We start from the raw sequence: 14,110 nt of genomic DNA on the forward strand, positions 1-14,110 counted from the left end.
CTCTCCATGCCGCCGCCGATCAGCTGTTGCTGCGGCTGGGGGCTGCCCGCTCCTCCCGTCCCGCTCGCTGTTGCTGCCGGCAGGGATCGGGCTGGGGAGCATACAGGGGATTCCGGCCCTGTCCGCACCGAGCTCGGCACGCTCGAGGGCGGTGCCGCATGTGCGGTGTCCTCCGGTGCCGGCAGGCTGCGTGCCTGCGCGCTCTGCACCGCCGGTTCCCCGGGGGTCGGTGCCGCTGCCTGAGGTGCCGCCGGTACCGGCGCTTGTTTAGCCGCCGCCCTGCCTGCGGTGCGGGGTGGCTGGCTGAGTATCGGAGGCTGAGCCGTTTCCACGTGGCTCTCCGTGCCGCCGCCGATCAGCTGTTGCTGCGGCTGGGGGCTGTTTGCTCCTCCCGTCCCGCTCGCTGTTGCTGCCGGCAGGGATCGGGCTGGAGATACTTTCCTCCGTTTCTGCGCTGATGGAGTGAGGGAGGCAGCTTTCCTTTTAAGGGCCCCGGAGGGTCCCTCCTGCTGCGGCCGCTCCGGCGCTTCTGGCTGGAGGGCCTTATCAAGAAGCAGCATTTTTATCCTCATCTCCCTGTCCCTCCGTGCTCTGGTTGTTAATTTAGCGCAGAAGGCGCATTTCTGTGCCACATGGGACTCCCCCAGGCACCTTATGCAGAGACTGTGCCCATCGGACACTGGCATCGCCTCTCGGCAGGACTCACATTTTTTAAAGCCTGAGGAGGACATTGTTGGTGAGTCTTTGAGTTTGTTTATGGGTACTTAGCACCCTCTTTGTGCTGTTTCCCCGTCCGATGGCCTGCCTCAGCAGGAGGGCTGATGGCCCTAGCTCCCGGCCTTCGGCGCTTGTTACTGGGACTGGCTTGAGCTGTCCCTCCGTAGCTTGTTTGTTGTTTGTTTTTTGTTTTTTTTTTTTCACAAAATAACAACCGGCTACTTATGGTAGCCTAAATAACTGAAAACTTTAAAGAGAAAACAATTAAAGTCGTTGAATACGCTATGTGGCTTTAGCCTAGTCGGATTCCGTCTGCAGCCGACGGCGGTTGAGAGGAACTGGCGGGGACCGGATCGCGCACATGGCCGGGAGTGCGCGGGGGAGCGGCGCGCACCGGCGCATGCGCGGTCCGGCAGAAACTGCTTGGAAGATCCGATCTGCGGCGCCGGGCGAGCCCGACACCTAATGTGGAGCACCCACGGGGACACTCGAAGAAGAAGTGAAGCTAGTCTGCCCCTGGCAGCCTCACCCTGAACTGCTATCCAAACGTGTCCCCTTCCTGGATTTCTCCTCAAGAGGAAGGTTTTACCTGGACTGGAGGAATGCTTCTTTCCCTTTTTGGATTTCTGATGGTGCAACAGCTGCCTCTCTCCCCCAGCAGTGTGGTAGTGGTGGCTCCTACACTGAAGTGCTTCTCCATAGTTAACTGTAGCAGACTGAAATTCTTCCACATGACTCAGTGACTGCACAGCAAGCTTCCTTTGGAAGGCTCCATGTTTCCTTTTCCCCCGTCAACTCAAGCAGTACTTTGTCAGGAGAGCATCCCCGTGACCCAAAGCAGCATTCAGCAGCTGCGCAAGAGGAATGGCCCATTGCGTTGGCTATGCTTTGAGCCGTTGACCATTGTGTAGATACTGGCATAAAATAGCATGCAGAGGCTGGACAACTCTGCTCTGTAGGAAAGAAAAAGAGGTAGCAGCATAAAAACATCACAGAGAAGTTGGAAGGAGAGCAGAGAAACTGCACTTTAAGCAGTCACAAGCAGTCGCAACTTGGTGAGCAGCCCCTTCTTCCATACCTCCAAACCTTAACCCACCCAGCAAGACAGCAGCTCCAGCTGCATCTGGACCAATCACTAAAGAGGCAGCAAATCTTGGGACATATCCCTCCGAAAGAACATTCCTTACTATCAGGTGCACTACTTATACGTCTAGGAGCCTCGCTAAACTCAAAGGGACTTCTTCCTCTACTGTCAGTTAACATTACACATGTTTTCTCCCCGCCATTATCTGCACAATCTGGCTTCAATGTATTAGTTAGACATACAAATTAAATCACTGTGTTAAAAACATTAAGGCTATGTCTACACTACAGCAATCTTTCGAAAGAAGTCTTTCCAGAAGTTCTCTTCTGAAAGAACTTCTTTCAAAAGAGTGCATCCACACACAAAAAAGTGGATCAAAAGAGTGATCTGCTGTTTCAAAAGAGACTGTCCACACAGCGCTCCCCACTCCTTTTGAAAGAATGGGCCAGGCATCAAAAACTCAAGTGCTATGAGGACTGCTCTTTTGACAAAAAGGGCTCATGGAGCATCTACACACAAATGGGAGTGGAAGAGCACTTTTGAAAGGAGTGCCGCTTTCTTTTGAAATTAGTTTAGAAAAAACACTTTTTGTGTGTAGATGCTCCTTTGGATATTTCAAAAGAGCCCCTTCTTTCAAAAAATATTTTGAAAGAACTTGCAAAAGTAGACACGGCCTAAGTATGCAAAGTCACTCAAAAGTTACAACATAGCAGAATTAAGGTTGCATTTGGAACGTTAATTCAGCTCCTTTGTGCCTGTGTGTTACGATATAGTCTTTCATAATATGTTTACACACTCTTTTTCTCATATTCAGTGAACAGGACAGACAGTGCTCTCAATTAGTGACAACCTGAGAAACACTCAAAAGAACTGCCCAACATCACAGAGGAACTAAGTGGCAGAGTCAGGGATACAATCCCAATCTCCAAGGTGGCATTCAGCTGTCTTTAGCATGAGCCCATCCTTCTCTTCCTGCAATCCCCTGCCTCATTCTCTACTCACTTTCCAGGACTCTCTCTCTAGATGCTTTTGAAGAGCATGTGGGTTCCCCATTTTTCACCTTGAGCCTCACTTCTATTCCAGTTTTATTTTCTTCCTATCTGTGGCCTGAGTTTAGTGATTCCCTCCTCTTTATTGAGGGGGTGGGCCTTTATTTCTGGGTGGGCCAAGATCCACCTGCCGCAGTACTCACAGTAAGTAAATAACTTGCAGTTCCCTTTCTGCCCCTGATGATCTCTATAGCTTCCTGACTCATTCACTCCACACCAACCTATATCTTTTCCACTTGTCTTCACAGCTGAGGATGTTAGGGAGATACCCCAACTTGAGCCATTCTTTTTAGTTGACAGTCTAAGGAACTGTCCCAAACTGAGGTGTAACTAGATACTTTGGAACAAATTGATAAAGTAAACAGTAACAAGTTATTAGGACCAGATGGCATTCATCCAAGAGTTCCAAAAGAACTCAAATGTGAAACTGTGGAACTACTAACTGTGCTTTGTAACTTACCCTTTTAATCATCTGTACCCAATGACTGGGAGATAGCCAATGTGATGCCATTTTTCAAAAAGGTAATCCTTCAGAGGTGATCCTGGCAATTACAGATGGGTAAATCTAACTTCAGTACTGGGCAAATTGGTTGAAACTACGGTAGAGAACAGAAATGGCAGGCACATAAAAACAAACATAATTTGTTGGGGAAAAAGTCAACATGGTTTCTGTAAAGGGAAATCATGCCTCACTAATCTAGCAGAATTCTCTGGGGTAGTCAACAAGCATGTGGACAAGGCAGAAGCAGCGGATATAGTGTACTTAGATTTCAAAAAGCCTTTGACAGGGTCATTCACCAAAGGCTCTTAAGCAAAGTAACCCATCATGGTTTCCATGGACACCGTTACACAGCTTAGCCCTGCACAGTACAAACAAAGCAAAGTAAGCAAAGGCCCTCTCATGGACAGATAACTAATTAAAAGATAGGAAACAAAGGGTAGGCATAAATTATAGATTTTTCAGAATGGAGAGCAGTAACTAGTGGTATCCCAGAGGATTCAGTTCTGGGACCAATCCTGTTCAACATATTCATAAATGATCTGGAGAATGAGGTAAACAGTGAAGCGGCAAAATTTGCAGATGACATTAAACTGCTTAAGATGGTTAAGTCTAAAGCAGACTGTAAAAAGATTCAAAAGGATCTCTCAAAACTAGGTGACTGGGCAACAAAATGGCAGAGAATTTTAATGTTGATAAATGCAAAGTAATGCATATTAGAAAACAAACCCAACTATACATGTACAATAATTGGGAATATATTAGCTATTGCCACTCAAGAGAGAGATCTTGGAGTCACTGTGGACAGTTCCTTTTTTCACCAAAACACGAGAACTAGAAGCTATCACATGAAATTAAGTAGTAGCAGGTTTTAAACCAGTAAAAGGAAGTATTTCTTCACCCAACACACAGGCAACTTCTGGAACTCCTTGCCAGAGGACATCCTTTAACAGGATTCAAAAAAGAACTAGACAAATACATGGAGGGTAAGTTCAGCAATGGCTATTAGCCAGGACGGGTAGGAGTGGTGCCGCTAGCCTCTGTCAGGAGCTTGCAATGAGCAACAGCGGATAGATCACTTGGGGCTTGTCTACACTTGCCCCCAACTTCGAAGGGGACATGTTAATCAGGGCGATGGGAGATAACTAATGGAGTCCTGTGGTGAATACACAGCACTTCATTACGGTAACTCTCCTCTGTGTCAAACTATGACTTGCTGGCATGTGGGTAGCCGAGGGCATTTCAAAGTTCCCATGCTACTTCAAAGTGCTTTTACTCCCCAAAATTTTCAGGAGTAAAGGCACTTTGAAGTAGCTTGGGCACTGCGAAGTACCCGTGGGTACACGCATGCTGGCACTGCACAGTTTGACACTTCGAAGTTACCACCGGGCAGAATTAGCCTAATGAAGTGCTGCTTATTCACAGCAGAACTTCATTAGTAATCTCCCATCAGCCTGATTAACACGTCCCCTTCGATGCTGGGGGCAAGTGTAGACCCAGCCTTGGTGATTACCTTTTGTGTTCATTCCCTCTGGGGGCGCCTGTAAGTGGCAACTGTCAGGGGACAGACCCTTATGGCTGGTCTTATGTCCTAACCTCCTCTGTTTCCCAGATTCAGTCTGCTCAACCAACCTGTCCCAGTCTCCTCCAATGGAGGCTCACTGCCCCAATCCAGTCACACCATTCCACCCTCTTGCAAGTCTGGCTCTAGACGCCTGGAACTAGGGGTGCTGCCACATCACCTGGCTTGAAGCAGTTTCCATTATATACAGGGTTTGCAGCTTGCTTCAGTGGCTCTCAGCACTCCACAATACAAGTTGTTCTACCAACACTGCCTGGCACTTGTCCCCTTCTGCATTTGCATCAGGCAGCTTCCACATCCACAATTCACAGACATCACTGAGAGCAGAGGAGAGAGACAGGCTTCCTGTTCTAGGATGAGACACCCAGCCCTATCACATATTTCTGTTCACTTCCTAAATACACTCAGTGGAGTATGTAAAACAATTTTGCTGTGGGTAGCAACAGGCCTTTGTGGATTACCTCTATTCATTGAGGTAATGTATAAACAATCATTCAGAAATTATACTTCATGTTTTTACACATATGCTGTCAGTCTCACCCTCTTAGCTCAAATGCATTTATGATTCATGAGCGTCTGTTATACAGGTTGAACCTTTCTAATCTGGAACTCTCTCATCCGAAAATATCTGTCATTTGGCATGATTTTAGTTAGCTGGACAATCACTTATCACGGGTGTGGCCAAGTTTCCTGTAGCTCCATAAAGTTTGTTTCCAGCTGCTAGTCCTGCCTCTCAATGTTCTGCACTGTTATTTAGCTGCAATTTACCTATAAATGTCTTCTAAGATCCCAGTAAGCAGTGGAAGTGTTGGTAATGCTGCTAGAATATTGATCTCCCATGGTCCAGTAAATTTTCTCATCGGCACTGATCAGGTCCCAAATTTGCCAGATTAGAGAGGTTCAGCCTGTACTTAATTCACTCTTTTTAGCTTGTATGCCTGACGATTTTACCTCATGGTCTTTGACATTACTTTCTTCATGAAGCCCTGCTAACATCCATGTTTCTAATTTGCACACACCTCATAATGTACACAAACACACACACGCAAACACACACGCACACACATACTTCTTTTTCTCGCTTCTTAGCAAATATTAAACAGGAAAGTTAATTGATGTAATCACATTAAGACTTCATTGCTTTTACGAAATACAGTATGTATCTTCAGAAGTATTATGGCAAGCAGTTTAAACTATATCTGTCAAAGAAATGAACAGAAGCACATTTAATTATACATTATCCTTGCTTTTGGTGTACATGTTCCCCTGCTTTCTAACTGGCAAATTTCACTAATTCACAGTGGGTCTACAAGTTATTAGTAATAGTGTGTGAAATTCCACTGCATAAGGGACAACTAACTTCTGCACTCCCTCTGCTACAGACATCAAAAGAACAGTGGTTAGCAGCAGGAGGAGAATGAAGGAAGTCTATGCAGGTGAGTTTCTATACTTCTGCAAGGATCTGCCCAACACATACCCATCCATACCAGTGTGAGGGAACTGTGAGACAAGGGGAAGGACCAACATGACTTCAATGGTTTGAATTTGTGAGCCAAACTCACTAGATATATGAGGCTACAGACACAGATTTCAGGGAGCCCCTATTGTTACAGTAATAAAATTAGAATGTCTGTGCAAATATTCCAAAACCAAGTGACTAGCAGTGTGACAGATCATCAGCGAAATACTGTGCAATGCCTCATACCTCAGGCTTCTTACAAGGACAATAATATGGCTCTATGGAAATAAGCTAGATTCAAAGCACATGGCCCAAGTTTCAAAGGGCTACCAAACCAGTCTCTTATTTTGCAACCACAACATCCAAGAATAAAATGAGAGAGTAGGCAGCATACAAAGTGAAAATATATTTTTAAGTTTTGAAGAAAATACAGTAAGTACTTGCATGAAAGCAATTTACTGGGTACAGAAATAGCTAACGCGCCTATTTAAGAACCACAATTCAGTCTGATTAGCTAAAAGCCAACTTCCTACTGACACACTTTATACAGTAGTTCAATTATTTCCGTGTACAATCATCAGTGTGAAACTAAAGAAAAAAAGTGCATATGAACAGTTCAGCTAAATGCTCTTCAGGTCACCTAAAAAAGCTTGTGTGTATAGATTTTTACTTCTTTAGTTTTATTCAATTATTCAAGGCTTTAAGGAATTCACGAAGTTACAGAAGATCAATTCACTTTAAATTTTTAAAAAAGTACATGTTTTCTCTTTACCCAGAAATTTCTTTCACATTTCAGAATATCCCACAATAATTGTAGCAAATGCATCCAGACAGGGAAGGAAATAATACAAGTGTGGATATATTTAAGAAAACTAAACATTTCAAACACTGAATTGTTGTCTGGAAGTCTAAACTATCTTTGTTAAAGAAGAAACAGCCTCTTTACAGCACTTTACATTAGGATGAGATGAACCTCAGGCTACTGCCCTGCAGATCTCATTAGATGATGCTCAATTCCTCTCTTCCCAAGAAGATGACATGCATATTTAGGAAAGAGGTTTAATACCATGATGTGCAGATTTGAGAGATTTAAACATATACATCTTCAATAAACTGCTCCTTACCTTTTTAGAGATTGCAGATTTTGTAGCTTTAGAACTCTTTTGAATGGGCTAGAAATAGAATGAAAAGCACATCTAATGTTTTGCAGAATTCACTTATGCTAATATCATAAAAATTAATAATTCACACAGTTTCACCACTTGAAACTCGGGGAACTGAGTAACAACAAATTAAAATGCAACATTAAAAATCAACTAAGCTTTAAAAAATGTAATAAAGGGATCTAATTTAAATAGGAAAAAGCATGATGTTTTTTTATAGCTGTTTACAAGTGAAGAGAAATTAACTCTTGTGGGCAGTAACTACTGTACCACTGGGGTAAACACTGTAAGGTAGCATCTCCTGCTGAGCTGACACAGTGGTAGGGGTCCTAAATAAGGGGGTATCAGAGCAGAAGCAGCAATCAGAACAAGGCTCACAAGCACAGTGAGAGGGTTAACATCAGTTCCTGTTTTAAAGACCATTTAAAATCCATACGCCATTTTACAGAGTGTCAGTGTAAAGAATTCAGTGTGGTGTAATGTGATCAGAATTGCTCTAACAAATGAGCAAACAGGTTGCTGAAGATGTTACTAACACTAATGCTGCCTCATAAGCTCTGTAATTTCCTGTTTTGATGTGACAGAACTTCATGGTCACAGTGGGGTGTGTTGTTGTAGGGTCATTCTGGATAAAGCAAGGAACAGGCTGAACAACTGAAATAAAAATTCCAAAACATTTTCTACTACACATAACATTTCGCATTCCATGTAAGCAATACAGTCGAAGTTTACTCTGAGCATCTTGAGAGGAAATTACGGGCTTCTAGTTAAAGCAAAGAACTACGGATCAGGAAACCTCTATTCGACTCTATTCTCATTTTTAAAAAACAATGGAAGATGAGAACTTAGTGCTATCCCTTCAAAAATAGAGATTGTGTTCTCCTCCAGACTCTCCCAAATTATAAAACCTAAAACTCAAAACCCTTAAAATCTATTCCCTCTTATCCATAACTTTACATCAAACCATTTTTTGGCATTACAGTCTTTGGCAGTAGCACAATAGACAAAAATTAAAATAAAAATGTTTCTGTTTGTTCCAAATGTTTAGCACAAATTTGTTAAAAAAGCACATGAAGGTAGAGTAGATCTCTAGCAAGAAGAGGTCAGAGCACAGTGAACCATCTACTTGACTGAATATCAACTAATAAAATAATTGCAGCAACTTTAATAATTAGAGAGCACAAACACCTACAATTGACATGAAAGTACACTCATTACATTGGGTAAAATCACTCTACTGTAAAATTAAACTTTAAAAAGTGACATGAAAGCCTTAAAGAAATAAAACAACACACAACTACAAAGCGATTGTGAAAAAGCAATGTGGCCTGCATATTTGGTAAGCTATAAATATGCAAAGAGAACAAGAATTTTAAAATTTAACCATCTTGCAGATCATTGGAAGAAATCTTATTAAATATTTATAGTACCAATTATACAATCTGGACTGTAAAAAGAGAGCCCGGTAAGGGTCCAGCCCTTCCACCCCTCAGGGGCAAAAGGCGTCCAGCATCTAATTAATCTAACCACAGGACAGTCACCTTTTGGCTAAGATCAAGTGTAGTATTCACTTGATCAAGGTGTTCGACGTCACCAGCCGCTGGGATGCCAGTAACCACTTCCTCCGGGCTGGCAACTTCACCCGTTTTGTGGACTGGCGCTTCATCCACCAAGCACGCCTTAATTGCGTCCCGCTCAACGGTGCTGTCCTCCACGGGACCCACGATAAAAGGTGCAGGCGTTGCGGATATCCACTGGAGACTCTTCCCCGCGTCCTCTGTGGCTGCATGGTACATTCGGCGGCTTGGCAGCACCGCCATAATGCCATCCAGGACCATCTGGTGAAAGCGCTGCCTCTGACTTTTGGATCCATTGCCGTAGACTCTTCCATCCCTGGCACTGACAGCCTTCTGCAGCCGGACATCGTCATGACGGACGAGCGGTCCAAGAAGGTCCTCATCGTGGACATAACGGTGCCCTTTGAGAATCGCATGGCGGCCTTCCGCGACGCCCGGGCCAAGAAACTACAAAAGTATGCCCCGTTGGTGGACACCCTGCAGTCCCGGGGCTACTCGGTGGAGGTCCATGCATTGCTCGTGGGGGCACTAGGTGCCTGGGACCCTCTGAATGATGAGGTACTGGAGGCCTGCGAGGTCAGTCGCTATTATGCTCGAATGATGTGCAGGCTGATGGTGTCTGATGCCATCAGGTGGTCCAGGGACATTTACATAGAGCATATCATGGGCCATCACCAATATTGTGACAGGTGATTACCAAGCTCCTTTGTGTTTTTTTTCCCCTTTTCTTATTTTATCTATTATTTTTACTTTTTTCCTCTTATTGTATTCTTTTATTTAATTATTATTTATTTTATTTTATTTTTTTCTCCCTGGCACTTAATGGGTCGGGGAGTTTTATGTTCAAAGACTTCTTTTTTCCTCTCTCCTTCTCTCAGGGACTGGCCAATAAGCCGATATTTTATATTGTCTATTATCTGTAAAATACTCTCCTTTTTTCTTTTCCCCTAGGGACTGGGATTGATCAAAAGGTCAATATCTTATATTGTCTGTTACTTGTAAAACATTCTCCCTTTTTCTTCTCAGGGTAGGGATTGGTTAAAAGGCCAACATTTTATATTATCTGCTATTTGTAACTGTGTTTTGTCTATCTGAGACTAGATGGGTTCCTTGTATAAGTACTAAGATACTGTTTACTGTATACAACGCTCCATAACCTGTTCTGGTTTCTCAGATGATATATTCTTGTGTATGTTAATTTGTTATGCTCCTTGCTGTATTTAAAACATTCCCTCAATAAAACTCATTTAATCTGTTCTTATCAGTTTAATATCTGATATGTCCTCTATCTGAGGACCATATATTAAATGGGGACGTTATGTGAGCTAAACATGTGACAAGATAGGTGCCACCTGAAAAAGTTCCTCCAGAAAGAGATGAGAAACTTTGCACCTTGGACTTATTAAAGATTATAGCAGGGGCAGGGAATTGGAGAGACCTGAATTGGTTTTCTTCTCCTGGAGGTAACATGCTTCCAGTTTTCTTCCCTGTTTCGAACAGCTTGCTGTTCATGCAGTATTAAATGGTGGACCTTCTATCCAGAAAATCTTCACCTTCGCTGATGGACCTGAGGGTTGATATTTGCGCCTCAAGTCCTCTAACCTTCTCTTTCAAAAGAACAACCAGCTTGTACTTGGGACATACAAAATTCTTTCTATTGTTTGGTTGGAAGACAAACACAGCACATGCCATGCAGGTCACAACAGCAGACTTCTCAGGAGACATGTCATCATCCATTTTTTCCCCTTTCTTCAGATAGTTGCCCTAGATGTTTCTAGTGCCGCCTTGAAGGGCACAAGAGAAACAAACCTATAGGAAAGGGACAACAGGTAGGAGGCTCCCAGCCAAGGCGAACTCCCAGGCAAAGTCCCTGTTAGCTGCTCCTGTTCGCTGCTCACAGCGTTCACTGTGGCTGTCTTCTTATAAAGCTGCTGGCTGGCTAGGCTCAGATCAAAGCCTTGCCTCAGATCTAATCAGCCTTTGAACCTGGAACAAAGAACTCCCAATTCACACCTTTCAAACTTACCAAACTGCCAAACATGCTTTCCAACCGCTCCTCTTTGCAAAACAAATGCTCAGGCACACACAGACAGATACACATATTCTGCGCCCTCCCCCCAGGCCCTGCTATAGCTCCACCACTGGCAGCGCTCACGCTCCTGCCTGGTTCCCAGATCCCCGCAGCTTGGGGGAGCCAGGAAACAGACCAGAGCTGCTGCACCTGGGTCATGGGGAGCCAGGAGCAGGAGGGAGTCAGGTGCTGCGCTGGTCAGTTTCCCGGCTCCTGAGAGTGGCAGGGAGCCAGGTCCAGCAATGCCATGAATTTCCCAACCCTGGGCCACTGCAGGAGCCAGGAAACTGACCAGGGCTGCTGTGCTGGTCAGTTTCCCCACTTCCACAAGCGGGAGGCAGCTGGGAGCCAGGTTCAGCAGCACCATTCACCCTCTAGAGGCTAATGAATTTGATTGAAAAACACAGCGCTTCCACACTGGCCTTCCTTCAAACTGTTGAATTCGAACTTGACGCTACACCTACCCAGTTCCGACAACATTGTGATAGTGATATTAGTGCTCCCTAAATTAAGCTAATGGTATTTACAGTGAAGACAGTCGTGTGGTACAATCGAGCTAACTGCCTTAAATTCGAATTTATCTCATAGTGTAGACATAGTCTGAGAGTGCTGCTGGCCAGGAGCTGTTTAGGTAATCGCCTTGCAGCCTGAGCCTACTTGTGGCACTGCCCATCCAACTCCCTCCCAGACCCTGCACCTGCTCCTACCCCCCTCCCCTGGCCAGATTCATCTTCTGCACCCATATCCCCTCCTAGACCCTGAACCCCAAGCCTCTGACTGAGGTCATCACCAAAACCCTCTCCATTTTTCTCCCCCCTTACCCCAGGTCACAACTCTCTCTCAGATCCTGCACCTGTTTCCTTTCTCTCTCCCCCAGATCAGAATCCTCTCCTGCACCCACAGCCCCTCCTGGATTCTGCACCCCAATACCGTGCTCTGGTCACAACTACTCCTCTTCAGCCAAACTCCCTCTCAGATCACAGATGCTAATCTGTACCCCAGTTCCCTAACCTGAGTTCTGAACCCAGCCTCCACGCCAGACCCTGCACCCCCTCCACAGAAAAGCGCAGCCCTTTACCACTTACCAAAATCTTGGTGTGCCCCTGCCCACCCACTAAAAATACTGCCCACTCACTGCCCACACAAATCTTGTCAGATGTATCTTCTCTATCACCAAAACTTTCAAACCCAGTGCTTCTGGGGCAGATGACCATGTGCAGAGATAATCAAATTTCTGTCATTACAGGCATTTAAGCCCATTTCTCATCTCTGAGTGTGAGGTGCCCAAGTATAAATGAGATTCCAGACCTGCAGTCCTACGTGTTGGAAATGTCAATCAGTAAACAGTGATAATTCTAATGCTGGATTCTGTGGCTCACCCCAACTATTTTGACATAGCACCCGAAGAAAAAAGGGTGAGAATAAATGCATTCAGATATTCAACTCAATTGATAAATGCTTTTTGGAACACTGCACTGATATGTCACAATATTTTGGAGGCACCAAAAGTTATTTCAAGAGTCCTTAAACTGTAAACAAGCTTTGGCAGGAGACAGAAGTACCTAGTTAAAACCATGAAGATACTAAGGGGAGAAAAGAGGAAGACAATATAACACCACTCATTGGTCAGCAACCAGAATCACTCTTCAGTGAATGAGGCACTCCTCCTACCAAAACGCTAAGAAATAAACTTAAAGTCTTTGCAGCATTCCCAGGCCCTGGGAGCCTGAGAAGCCATCTGGAACTTTAAATGGAACTTGGATCCCTGGCATGACCACTCTGAGCACTATAAAGTAGGTTACTAGATTCATGGATCCTTTCAAAGCAGATTTTCCATGCCATTGTGTTGTCTCTGGGGATTTTTACATGTAAACTAAGCAATTTTAGCAAAGTACAGCAACATTAAAAGAGGAAACGCAAGGACCTTGACAGATTTACTTATTTTGGAAAGTCTTCTTAGGGATTTTTTTCTTTTCTGAGGGAGGGACCAAATGAAGTCAATAACATCCTCCAGTGATTTGTCAGACATCCTTGACAGATTCAGAAATGGGTTCTTCGTAGACCAGGTAGACTATACCTTCTAGTTTAGCCAGTTCATTCTGTGCATAAATGTCTATTATGCTAGGTACAAAGACATTTAAAAAAGCTAAAAGGGGAAAAATCATTTCACTCAGATAAAGAAAATTCAAGGACTTTATCCTTTAGGGGGAAGCCAACAAACACTCTAGACAGACATTGCACAGTCTGACTAGGGAAAAAACAAGGACCATCCCATAGCATTAGTCTTTCAAGTGCATGATTCAGGGTTTAGTGTTTGCAGTGTTCCAGCTATGTTGGCCCCAGGGTATGTGACGCTCTGATTACTATTACCAGACCTGAAAAAGTGTTTGTGTACCATGCAGGAAGTTGTATCTTTCATCAACTAGAAGTTGTTCTAATGAAGACATTACTTCGTCCATATTGCCTCCTTCGGGGTGGAATATCAGAGATGGCATTTTAGCTGGACAAAGAATATTAGTAAACATCCCTAATGTTTGCCTGTGCCTCCTCTGGAGATGCCTTTTTCAGAGTCTTGTTTGAGGAAAGCTAGCTGCACAGAGTGGAGCCGTGGTATTATACGTCCAACGTGATTTACAAACTAAGTGCACAAATTCAGAAAATCGGGAACAATACTAGAATACATAATTAGGGACACAAGACAAACTACACTGACTTGTTCAACAGAATATCAATGAATATGAAAAATGAAGAGGACCATGGAAAGGGGCAGCAAGAAAAATAAAAAGTGGCAAGCATTAGCTAGTTTAAAGAGGAAAGCCACTATGGAAGTTTACACAGTAGATAAGGGAATCACAGCATATTGCACCATCTGCAAGAGCTAACAAATGTCTGACCCGTGTGGGTACTTA

The 14,110-nt window shown here is 44.1% G+C and overlaps 1 protein-coding gene and 1 pseudogene across 1 annotated transcript in view; one reads left to right on the top strand and one right to left on the bottom strand.

Moving 5' to 3' along the window:
* The window catches only part of CDYL (chromodomain Y like), a 236,736-nt gene that overhangs the window by 94,317 nt on the left and 128,309 nt on the right, over positions 1-14,110 (bottom strand). The gene's annotated exons all lie outside the window — the stretch shown is intronic.
* Positions 10,381-10,427, top strand: LOC142009849 (U2 spliceosomal RNA; annotated as a pseudogene).

The sequence above is a fragment of the Carettochelys insculpta genome, chromosome 2, assembly GCF_033958435.1.
Source record: "Carettochelys insculpta isolate YL-2023 chromosome 2, ASM3395843v1, whole genome shotgun sequence".
Classification (NCBI taxonomy): Eukaryota; Metazoa; Chordata; order Testudines; family Carettochelyidae; genus Carettochelys; species Carettochelys insculpta.